General features: G+C 39.0%; 1 protein-coding gene across 1 annotated transcript in view; it reads left to right on the top strand.

The window, feature by feature from the left end:
• Positions 1 to 12,095, top strand: part of LOC122986362 (synaptic vesicle glycoprotein 2B-like) — a 61,065-nt gene that overhangs the window by 827 nt on the left and 48,143 nt on the right. The gene's annotated exons all lie outside the window — the stretch shown is intronic.

The raw sequence follows: 12,095 nt of genomic DNA on the forward strand, positions 1-12,095 counted from the left end.
GTCAATGTAACATGAATTCCACATCAAAAGCTGAACATGTAGCAGATGATCAAGCTGGGCTTTGGTCTCTGGATCGTTATTGGCCTGAGCTGTGGCCTGGGCTTCTTGTATTGTAATGAGTGCAGTCATCCAAAGTGTACAGCTGTCAGTGTTGTCAGCATGCCTCCAGCACCGTTTCAGATATCCCACATTAACAGAGTTAGACCATTTTAAATCACTCTCAAACTCAAAGCACTATCTAAAAGAAGTTATATACTACAGAATGACACTGTGCTCCCATGAAAAATCAGTAATTTAAGCAAGTGCACCAAAAAAGACGTTCAAGTCAGTGCCCTCAAATGCTGTAGTAGTTATGACAAAGCAAAGGAGCAAGCAAAGGATTAAGCAAAGGAGGAAATCAGGTGATGTTATCATAGAGTGACAAAGTTTTTGTAGGGAGGAAGTTGGAGAGGTCACCGAAACATCGGACCTTAACACAAGAGGCCACTGGTCACCTCCTATTTCCAACTGTGAGTCCACGTTGCTTTTAAAAACCATGACCTATTTTGGAAGGATGGCATGATTCAAGGTGAAGACCATGTTGACGGGCTGAGTGAGGTCTCATAGATCCATAGTTACAGTGATTTTAAGGTTTTAGGCTCCTCACTGCAATATTTTTAAAAAAAGATACACAAAAGATAAAAAGTTGTAGAATGTAGAATTATAACAAATTTGGTGATGTTTCCTTCAGTGCCATTATCAGATCAAAATTTCAATTTGTCCAATCCTTTGGTTTAAACATCAGAATATTAGCACTGTCATTGTGAGCATGTTAGCATGCTGACATTAGCTTTTAATTCAAAGCCCCAAAATAAATACAACTGTATTATACTGTAATAAATACAACCTCACAGAGCCGTTAGCATGGCTGCAGAATTTTAGTCTTGTCTGATCTAGTGCCCCTATCAGTACGACTAACCCATTTGTCAGTGCCTTCAAAACACTGTTACAAATTACTCTTACAAAAATCATTCTTAAGAGTTCTTTCTCATCTTCTTGCGCTCTAGTTTAAGTTTAGCTAGGTGTCAGTCCAAAAACTACCTGGTCAGGGTGGAAAGATTGTGGTTTGGGTTTTCAAAAAAACACTTGGTTAAAGTTAGGAAACAATCGTGGTCATGGCTAAAAGAAACCGATGCTAACTGGAAGCAGCAACTGACTCATCCATCCACCCTGACCTCCTTGTCAGGTAAAGGCTCAATATAAAATATAAAATTCATTTTAGGAATTCGAACAAACTGCAAATGTTTTGTTCTTAAACTGGTACCAGCTATAGTAGCTTGACTACCATGGTGTTGTAGATTTTTGAATATTTCCTACCCTCCAGACATCTAATGCTCTTCTTTATTTCTGTATAGTATGAAAACCAATTTGCAGAGACTCAGTTTTGCTTGATTTTGGTAATCCATCAGAGTGAACAACACATCTGCATTCATTTTGATCAAAGTTTCATTATTGTTGTATGCTAATGCAATCACCCTGCGTTTACAACTGCAATACCATGAAAGAATAGTGTAACTCTGACAAAAATAGAAGCAGACATGATGTTCAGTGTGATGGATTACAACCTCAAGACTGAAGAATTGATCTTGTCAGGTTAGTGAAATAAAGGTATTACATAGAAAACACATAATGAGACCCAAAATATAGGATAAAGATGTAAAAACACTGATATGCTCCTTTTTAAAACCAGCTGGCCTCATATTTGATGATGGTGCTGTACCAGAGTGCAGCTTACTTCTGCTCCGATTTGATACAGTAGACTGCACTGTACCTAACGCGTGTCTGTCTGTGTGTGTGTGTGTGAGGTCTCTTCCTGCTGTAGATAGGAACACGATGCATTATTAATCTTGTATAAATGACTGGGCTGACTCTGTAGCTCTCTCCAGCTTCCACTCTTACATCTTTCACAGGTCTGAGCAGGGTTGTTTTTGTCTTTCTGATCACACAGTTTATCACATCAGTTTCATTCCCAATTCAATGCTGAAAGTTGTTCTAGATGAAAAGGTTGTCATAAAAACAGACTGTCTGCCAAACAAGAAAGGTAGCTCAGTCTTACAGTTGCAGTACAATACGCATCTTCTCTCCCATTAGAGGAATGTTCTCTGTAATGTTTCCTCTAGTGTCTCTCTGTTTACAGGCAGTGGAATGTTTTCTGCATTGGTGTATAGTGTTTTCTGTAGTGCTTCCTGGCTCTGTTATGTTTGGACTGACCTTGGGGAGTGGACTTTGACCAATGGAAAAAGCTGTACTTGTTAGTATTTTTTTTTTTTATATAAAATTTGAGCATCTCTGTGGGTTTCACCAAGGATGTCACGTCACTCAAAAGCTACTGATCAGCTTTAAATGAAATTTCGTGAAAAAGTCTCCCATGAACTAAGTAATAACAGAGTATTTTTTGGTGCAGATAACATAACCATGTTGCTATTTACAAATAACTTTGGTTTGGTTGATAACCCATTCACTGTCCTCCTGATATTTAGCTGAGTCTTACACTGTTGTCTACACAGGCTGGCTAGAGACAACAGCATGTCAGTAGCGCAGCAGCTTCAGTTTTCTTGATTTTCTACACAGGATGTTTTCAGGCACAGTAATGCTGTGAAGTTCAAACAGTGTTCTGGCAGTGCTCAGAGCCCAGCACACGATTATTGTGGTTATGCAAGTAAAATGAAAGCAAACAGAAGTGCATTTGTTTTGTCTGATGCCTGTAGCAGTTTTTATTTTATGTATGAAGAATGTATGCCATGTGCGGACTATGTTCTTTTTTTTTCTTCTTAGTATGTATGTTTCTTTTATTGTGTATGTTAAGTTTTTGTGCACACACTGCCAACCGATTTCCCTCTGGGATAATAATAAAGTTAATCCATTAAACTAATCGAAGTGTCAGAAGGATGAAAATACAGATGAAATTCCTCCCATGGAGATGAGTCTTGAGGTCCTCTCCACATGATCAGCAGTGTGAATTGTGCTCACTGTGAAGTGTGGCACAGAGCACCATGCAGAGCCAAGGTTAGTGTAGGATTATGCCATCGACGTATGTTTTTAAGTTGTTGTTGTACATTTCTGTGTTCTCTCCAATACAAAGAATGAACAAAACAAAACAATGAAACAAACTCTAAGCAAAAATTCACATTGTGAAGTGAACACTAGTGGAACACAAACTAGTCTGGTAGGCTAGTGTGGTCTAGTCTAGGCTTGGCTTGGCTTGTGAGTGAGTGGGCGAGAGAGGTTGTGGAGGGCTGAATACAGCTGCTGTCACACCTGAGGTGGGTGGGAGGTTTGATGCACTTAAAACAATACATCTCACTGCAGATGTCCTATGTTGGAGCTCACAAATGATTCATTTCAAAAAAATGTTTTCATTCGCTTGTGTCCAGTGTGTGTGTGTGTGTGTGTGTGTGTGTGTGTGTGTGTGTGTGGTGTGACATGGCAGACAAATGAAGTACTTCCACAGAGTTCTTAAATAATTTAGAACCACTGTGAGCTACAGGAGCAGGAGTATAGGCAGGACTGTACCATACAGCTTTAATGATGTCGTTCATCTGTAGATCCATGAGGCTTAGGATGGATGTGCTCCAGCACCATTCTGGTGTAGTGTGTGTGTTGTTGGATGTGTCATGCTCATGATATAAAGAGGCAAAGTAGCGTCATAATACATAAAAGGATTCATGGCTTCATAGAGGTGGTAAAGATCTTAACAGTATAAAAGGTTTTGAATCTTTGAAGCTCCAAAATTCTCAAGCAGAAATTGACATGTGTATGCAAATGATGCTAACCTGACATTAACATGAGCTGTTCCTGTGGGAGAATGTATCCTGAATGCTGAAATGTTGCAGCATTTTATTTAAAAAGCAAGAGTATTTTAGCTGTCGGCTGATACACATCAAACAGGAAAATGCTAAATGTATCTTTGTAGCTCTGGGGAACAGTTTGCTTGAGGACAGAGATCTATGATCAATTATTCTAGGTTCACTCACTATCTTTTCCCAGATCTTTCATATCTCATTGCCTTCCTGCGTGAAGAGAAATTGCTTAGGTGTCGCTATATGAGACCTTAACTATATCAGGTACATGTACATGGTGAGTCTCTTGTCCAAGGTGCTTGCTGTTTCACAAATGTAGTGTTGCCTACGGCTACTGAAAGTGATGTCATACACCACCTCAGCCCTCCTTTCAGGGGGGCAGGCACTGCTCTCTGGGGAGTTTTTTTATTCACTCACGCCATTGAAAATGTTATATTAGTCACTAATGAGACCAGTGATGATGTACCTTGTCATTCCTGTTGATATCTTTAACAGGCAGGATTTAAAGGACGGGTTCACAATTTTTCAAGTCTGTCTTAAAACAACAATCAGGAGCCCAAATGAACATTGTAACATGTTTTTCTTGCTGTAATCATTCCTCCTGTTCATACTGACCATTAGAAGATCCCTTCATAATGCACTTACAATGTAAGTGATAGAGGACAAAATCCACACAGTCTTTTTAGTGCCAAAGTTTCTCTTTTTGTTACTATACTTCCACTGCAGCTCAACAGGGAAACACTGTCTGAGGAAACACAAAGAGGGAGTCTTTTTGATGCTAAAAAGACATGAAATGTGGCAGATATCCACTTGATATGAATAACTCAGACTGCTGAAGCCTCATATAAGTTTCAACTTTTAAATGCATTTTTGCACAAAATGACTGTGTGGACACATTGTTGATTTTGGCCTCCATCACTTACAATGAAAGCACATTTGAAGGGGATCTTTTAACAGCCAGTATAAACAGGAGGAATGATTACAGCGAGGAAAACCTCTTTCACTGTTCATATGTACACGAGACTGCTGTTTTAAGACACTTGAAAAATTGTGAACCCGTCCTTTATAGGCACTGCTGAGGTCTGAAAGGTGTCCGTTTGTGATATTAGATTGAAATCTCTATTTGCAGGCAATGTCATCCTCTGGATTTACCAAACTTTATATTGTGTACATTGTACTGCTTGACCCTTAAGAGTCCCAGGTCAAAAGTGAGGACAGTGTGATAGAGTAGCTGCAGTAATCTATGTTTATTAGACCTTGCTAGTGAAGAAAAAGGTAAGCCATGCCATTGCTTTTGATATACAGGTCAATGCCACTCCTATGCCTCAAGAGGAGCCAGTTATTGGGTGTGCATGCCCTAGAGGCCTCTGTTTGACAATTATCGAGACAGAAATGACTTAGAGAAGTCCTCAGAGCTGATGAGGGACAATAGAAAGGCTACATCTACCAACTGATCCAGTTGGTCCATCACCCTGTCCTGGATAAGCAAATGGACAGATGGATGTGATCAAACATGCACATTAAGTCTCATGTGATGGTATGATAAAGTGTTTCATAATTGTCTTCTTTAAGCAATCATGTCCTTAGAGTGATGTGAAAGCAGACTGAAGTCAGCAATGGATGAACAACACCTAGCTACTAGCCTGGAGGAAACCAAATATTCATCTGATATTCATGATGGGACAAGCAGCACCTGCAACATTTATAACTAAGCACATTACTGTGTGTGGGTGTGTGTGTGTTATGAATTTGGTGTATGTGGATGTAAGCTGTTTACCTCATTTTCTTGCATGTTTTGGGGAGTTTCTTTACATACAATTGAATGTGTTTATGGGTCCTTTTAGAAAATAAATTGTCAGGTCATTGTTAAAATTTGTAGTATTGGTTGTCTGGGATTAATTTATGTGTTTCACCAATGAAACAAATGGATTGATTTTACGGACAAGAACAATAACTTTGAGACGTGAAGGGAGAAGCAGGTCGTACTCAGTTTAGGCAGCCATAGCTGTGAACATCTGGAGTCAGTGAACATTAGCAAACATGGAGCCGCTGGTCGCAGCTGTCTGAGTTTTCCACCTTTGAGAATTTCTCGCCCAGTTTCAACAATACAGTGCTTTATTTCAATTTTAAAAAAAGAACAGGTGAATGAGATGTTCAGACAGATTTCTCTTTTCAAACTGGTTTGCAATAATAAAAATATATATATATAATTAATTTGTCAATGAATATTGGCTTACCACAGGCGAACAGCCAGTGCTATAAACAAAGATGTGGAAATGTTCCAATGCGACCGCTCGTATAACCTACATATAAACCTCCACCACAACACTCCCTCACTGGGAGCCACTGAACATTTATGGATTCAGAGAGATGTATGGAGCCCTTAAGGGGACATGGACAAAAAAATCCCAAAACATATATATCAAGGCCACATTTTACTACATTGAGCACTCAAAATGGTATCAATTCGTGGTTAATTAATTATTTACTGTCATTACTTAAATAATTTTATATACCAGGAATTAACACTCTGCGTCATATCCTCATCCATCCTATTATATTCTTATACTATAAACCCATCCTAACTATTTAGGAGCAGTGGGCAGCCACAGTCTGACACCACATAGTTGAAGCAGGTGCACTGCACTTCATGCTTTGGGGAGAAAGGCTGGTCTGTTGTGCTGGCTCACTGTATATACACTTAACTTGTGCACACAAATTAACCAAAACGTAGGAATGAATTGTATTTCACATGCATGCAATAGCATTTCGAGTGCTCAGTGTAGAAAAACGTGGCCTTGATATATATATTTTTTCTCTCTATGGCCCTTCCGGGGCTCTGTAGACATGAGAAGAGTGAAATGTTTTTTATATCAATGGTAACATATATTTGTGTCAACTTATAGCATTTTCGAAAAGTTGTGACATGAAGTTATTTTTAGATGAACACCGAAAAAAATTGAGGTCACATGTTTTTGTTTTTTTTAAAAGTTGGAGATACAGCACCAATACAATTAAGGAAGGTGAAGTTTCTGCAATTTTTTGGACTTATAGCCAATCTAATAGCTTGGTAAAAAAAAATGTACAAGCCTGATGACACAGATGTGATAATATCCGTTCCGAGTGTCCGTCTCAATAACATCTACTAGGGTGCAACTAAGAAGCTAAAATGCTAAAATTATTTTGGATTGGATTTTGCAATAACAAAGACCTGCTCAGTTCGTTTTGTAGATTACTTATACATAAAGCCTCACTAAGTCAACATTTTATATTAACAATGGATCAGGTGACTATGTGTAATGTGAAAGGCCACAAAGAATTATCAGTCATGTCTGCCTTTCCCCTAGGCTCTTCTGAGCATTTTACTGTCTTTTAGCTCATTGTTTTGGATTTCCAGCCCACAATGTTGCAGGGTTCAGTTTCACTGCTGTTGATGCAGATGTTTTCAGCCTGAAAGTTCTGATAAACCCTCTGTATAACCTACAAAGTTAGCGACTAGCTGGTGAACTTAACAGAGCATTTAGCAGCTAAAGAGCCAGACATTTTCGGAGACCAAACCTGAGCTAAAAGGGGAGTATATACTAATACTGTTCTCTGTCTGCTAGACATGTTAATATTTGAATAGACATCTGTTAAAACTTAATAATATGGCAATGCTGTGTTTACAGCTTGTTCCACTGCCCCCAAATGGTTAAAAAAAAATCAACAAAGCAGCTTTAAGAGATGTCCTCACATGTCATGTTCCTTGTTAGATTTCCCTTGACACAAGTAAGAGCAGTTCTCTGAACATGGCTCAGCTGTTTTTAATAACTTATTCTTCTATTCTTATATTTAATGCTTTAAACACTTCTCACATGACTCAAATAGAAAGACAGTTAAAATTAGAATCACCTAGAATACTCTGTTCTCCATTGCCAATTCTACTTCCTCTTCCACTGTTTAGCATGTTTCATAGAGCAGTGAAAGATGGACTTCACATACTGTTTCAAGAAGGCTCAGGAATGTTTGAAAGGTCTTTGCTTTTGCAGTTGAAGAGGTGATTAGCAGAAAAGAGTAGCCCTGAACCCTCTGTACCTTGACGCAGGAAGAGTAGATGATGTTCACACATCCTCCTCTGTATTTCCAAGTTCACCTCTGCTGAAAGCCTGTGTAGCTCAGATGACATAATCCCTGCTGGTTAAAAGCATATTCTTTTGTCAGTGTATGTGCATGCTTCTGTGTAATCACTCACCAAGTTTAAAATCAGTCAACCATAAGATTCCAATCTGACTCAGCATCTGTTTCAGACAACCCTCCTCTCCTGTACCACTAATGATCTCTCTCACACGCAGACACAAACTCTGAGCAAGTCAAAGATTACAGTCAATGACAGTGAAGCCATGTTTTAAGACATAAAAAAATACTCTGCTTTGAATAATAATTTTTCTGATATGGTGTACTCCCCCCCCGCCCCCACCCCGCATCATGTGTTTGCAGACCATATCTGTCATTCAATGCAATGCTCCTATGCAAAAATACAATGTAATATAATAACCTCCAGACTCTACAACACTGCATTCTTTTCAGTCGGTATGTGGAACTGCCAGTCCACTGTCAATAAAGTTGATTTCATCCCTGCCACCAATCATGCTTTTTTCCATACTACTCAATCATCTGGGCGATGATGTGCAACTGGCTTTCCAATTTACAACAAATGGAAATGTACCCACTTATCGCCTATATGCAACCATTTCTCATATGAATACTGTGCCATCACAGTGACAGTTCCTTTCTGTTTGATATTGTTTACCGTCCACCAGGACAGTTGGACAGTTATATTAATGAGCTGGACATGCTGTTGTCATCCATCCCTGAAGACGACTGTCCACTAAGAATACTGGATGATATGAACTTCCACCTTGACAAACCATAATCAGCTGGCCTTCTGTGTCTCCTGAGCTAATTAGATCTTAAACAGGTCTGCACCCTTCCTAACTCCTAACTCTTCTCCTGTCTGGTTTCATGGTGGTAGAACCAATTGCCAACCATGATTAGGTCAGCAGATTACCTCTTCTGAGAGTAATATGAGTCTAATATGCTCTTGCTCCATTCCATTTCTTGATCCTTCTTTAGCTCTCTCTCTCAAAAAGATATAAAACTTATTATAGAAGGCTTCATTTTGATCTACTGTTCATTGTACATTGCTTTGGGCAAACGCATCTGCTGAATTAATAAATGTAAATGTAAATTACTAAAATAAAAGGTAAGAGAGTTAGGCCTGATGGACAAGTTAGCAGAAGTACTGAGCCCTACCACATTTCAGCTCTGTTGACATTTTTGCTACTCTTTTTTCCTGGAAAATGTCCTTGCAACTGTTGAATTCTTCAACATAAGATTTTCTGCTGCAGTGAATTGAACTGAGTAGCTTCACAGGGTCAACCGTATTTTTTGTTTAAAAAAAGTCTTAATTTATCCAGAATTCATGGAAAATAAATCCTATTTAAAGCCACAGAATCTCAGCTTTTCTCATCTTTTGTTGCAATATGCTCCAAAGCATATCTTAATGCGGAGAGGTGTTGTCAAAGGCTTCTGTAAGGCTCATTGAACAGCCTGGCAGCAGTACAGAGATATTTCCTTTTCAAGTTTTTAAGTGAGCCTCACCCTTCTGACCAATCAGTGAAGGCCAAAGTCAGGGGTATGTGCTCACTGCTATTAATCAATACATGAACACCTTACTGGTCTACTACTCCTCTAGTGCAGAGACTCCATGCTAGCATTAGCTACTGGAATACATCACTGTGGCTGATTTATACTTCTGTGTTGAATCTATGCAGAGCCTACACCATAGCCAATGTAAGTGGCCTACTCTGTTGTGAGCATTTATACTTGTGTGCTGGTGTGTCTGCGTGGCTCTGCAATTACACCACGAAAGCACTAGTTGGCGGTAGGGTTTCTATGCCACTGTGTTGAGTTTCTTCCGGTTTCTTTGTGTATTTCAAACAATGGCGACTGAAACTGAGTAGATCATGTTGGAGCTGGAGCTAATAAATGTTGAACAACCCTGACTTTTAATGAAATTACTGCAACAAAGAGAAGACGTTGGAGGAGATAGTGTGTACGATCTCAGTTAACGTCTCCTCGATTTGATCCATGTTCTGCCAACCCACATTCAACTCAATTCAAAAATGGCAGAGAAGAAGGAGCAGTCAGAAATGCATAGGAGGAAATGCGACACTACTAAGTGGACCAATCACAGTTGTTGCGGTCTTTGTAACCGCAACGTGTAGTTACATTTCTGGGGAGGTGCATGTCAGGGTACGGCATAGGGAACATGGCTATGCCATACCTATGGTGTAGATTCAACGCAGAAGTATAAATCAGGCTTCACTCACTGGCTAGCAAACTCTTGATACCTGCATTAGTCCAATGCAAGAGCTCTTTTAATTCCAGTCCCTGGGGAGAAATTACCAGTGAATATCATGAGTATTCCAAAGTGAAGGGCTGGGCAGAGCACAACGGAGCAGGGAGAGGGAGAGGAGTGGTTTGCCCTTGATATTGCCCAAAACTTGCATATTGTAGCTTTAAGATAGTCAAGACCTTGACAGCTTTGTGCAACAGATGAATTTAGATATCTATCTACAGTCTGACTATTAATTAGATATAAGCCATAATCAAAGTCTATTTTTGTAAACCCTGAGCTAGTAAATTAAAGCAAAGAGCCTAGACAAATCCACACAGATGAGTTTGACGAAATCTAAGACAGAACCCTGCCACGTTACTACAACAAAGCCTCAGAACGAGGTATCCGAAGAACTGCTGGCTAAATTCCCTAGAAGATAAATCCTAATAAGTTTTGTCTTTTGTCCAGCACAAAGCAGGACTGTGAGGAAGTCCAATCTCGGAACTGGTCTGCGTTGGTACACTATGGAAATGATTGTGATCAGAGAATCTCTTGTGGTAGGAGAGTTTGTTTATTTCCACAAAGTTGAACATACAGGTATTGCAGCAGTGTATGTGTGGTCTGAAATAAACATGAGAAAATAAATAGTTTTAAATTTGACATAAATCCAAATATAACAAATGTGAGTTATTTCTGTTTTACAATAGTGCTAGGTAACTCTATTTAGCACACAGGCCTAAAATAGTGTTAATGTAATGTTAAGTGTTAAGTGTTAATTATTTTTACCATTATTTTAGCAATAATGCCATGATTTTATTGCACATCATCTTTTCTTTTTTGCTTGAACTGTAAGGTTTGTCTGACAACCATACCTGTGAAACTCATGGAAACACAATGTCATTGTTTTTAAAGCACAGGCAAACAATGCTGAGGAATATTGCTGATTCATTGTCATGCTTCCCTGTACTCTGTAAATAAACAGTAGCATCCTTTAGGTTTGCAATCAGGGGGTGAAGAAAAGGCTTAAATTTAACTTGCTGAAACCTGCAGACACCCTGCTGGCTGTGCTATCAGATTAATTATGTGCTTTATGAGGAGAGGGGCGGTCATTGTAGGCTGGTAAAGCTGCGTCAGTCATGTGACAGAGATGGGGCCGATGGGGGACAGACTAACTCCGTCTGCCCAGATTTTAATTTCCTGCTCCCCACCCCTCTGTACCAAAACAACCTATCAGCATTGATCAAAGGATCAATGCTTATCGCTCTTCAACTGCCAATCAAATAATTTACCACTGCTGAGTCATATCATACTTTTCCTTTTTTTCTCCCTATCTCATTCTGGATTTCTTTCTCTCTCTGTCATTAGTTTATTAGGCTGTATTTGCTGCTCAGAGGACGGCAAACATGCCAAACAACAATAAAGAGAGTATGAGATAAAATACCATAAACAACACATTACACAAAGAGACACAGAAAGCATTTTTATCCTCATTTTATTAATCTTGTTTTTAGATGCTTGTTTTTGTGAGAGCCATTATTTATTTGTTGTTTGTATCACTTCTTGTTTTATACTTCCTGTTTCATGGTTTGTCTCATCTAACTTCTGGATGACAGTCTCATCAACAAGTAACTGAGGTAGTGTTGATAAACTATTAATTAGTATATTTGTCTTTAGACTTGCAGAATAGGACTTCATTCATGATTTATAGCTGCATTAACTATTTTTTTGTGGCCACTTGGTGGCAGAGGAACCGGTTGTAAATACAACACTTATATATCATCACTTTAAGGTCATATGGCTAATGTTTTAGCAAACAGTTACCTATTTACTGTACGCATCCAGCAGACTCAGAGTAACACTAGCATTCATTTGTGTTT

Source organism: Thunnus albacares, chromosome 7, assembly GCF_914725855.1.
Source record: "Thunnus albacares chromosome 7, fThuAlb1.1, whole genome shotgun sequence".
Taxonomy (NCBI): Eukaryota; Metazoa; Chordata; class Actinopteri; order Scombriformes; family Scombridae; genus Thunnus; species Thunnus albacares.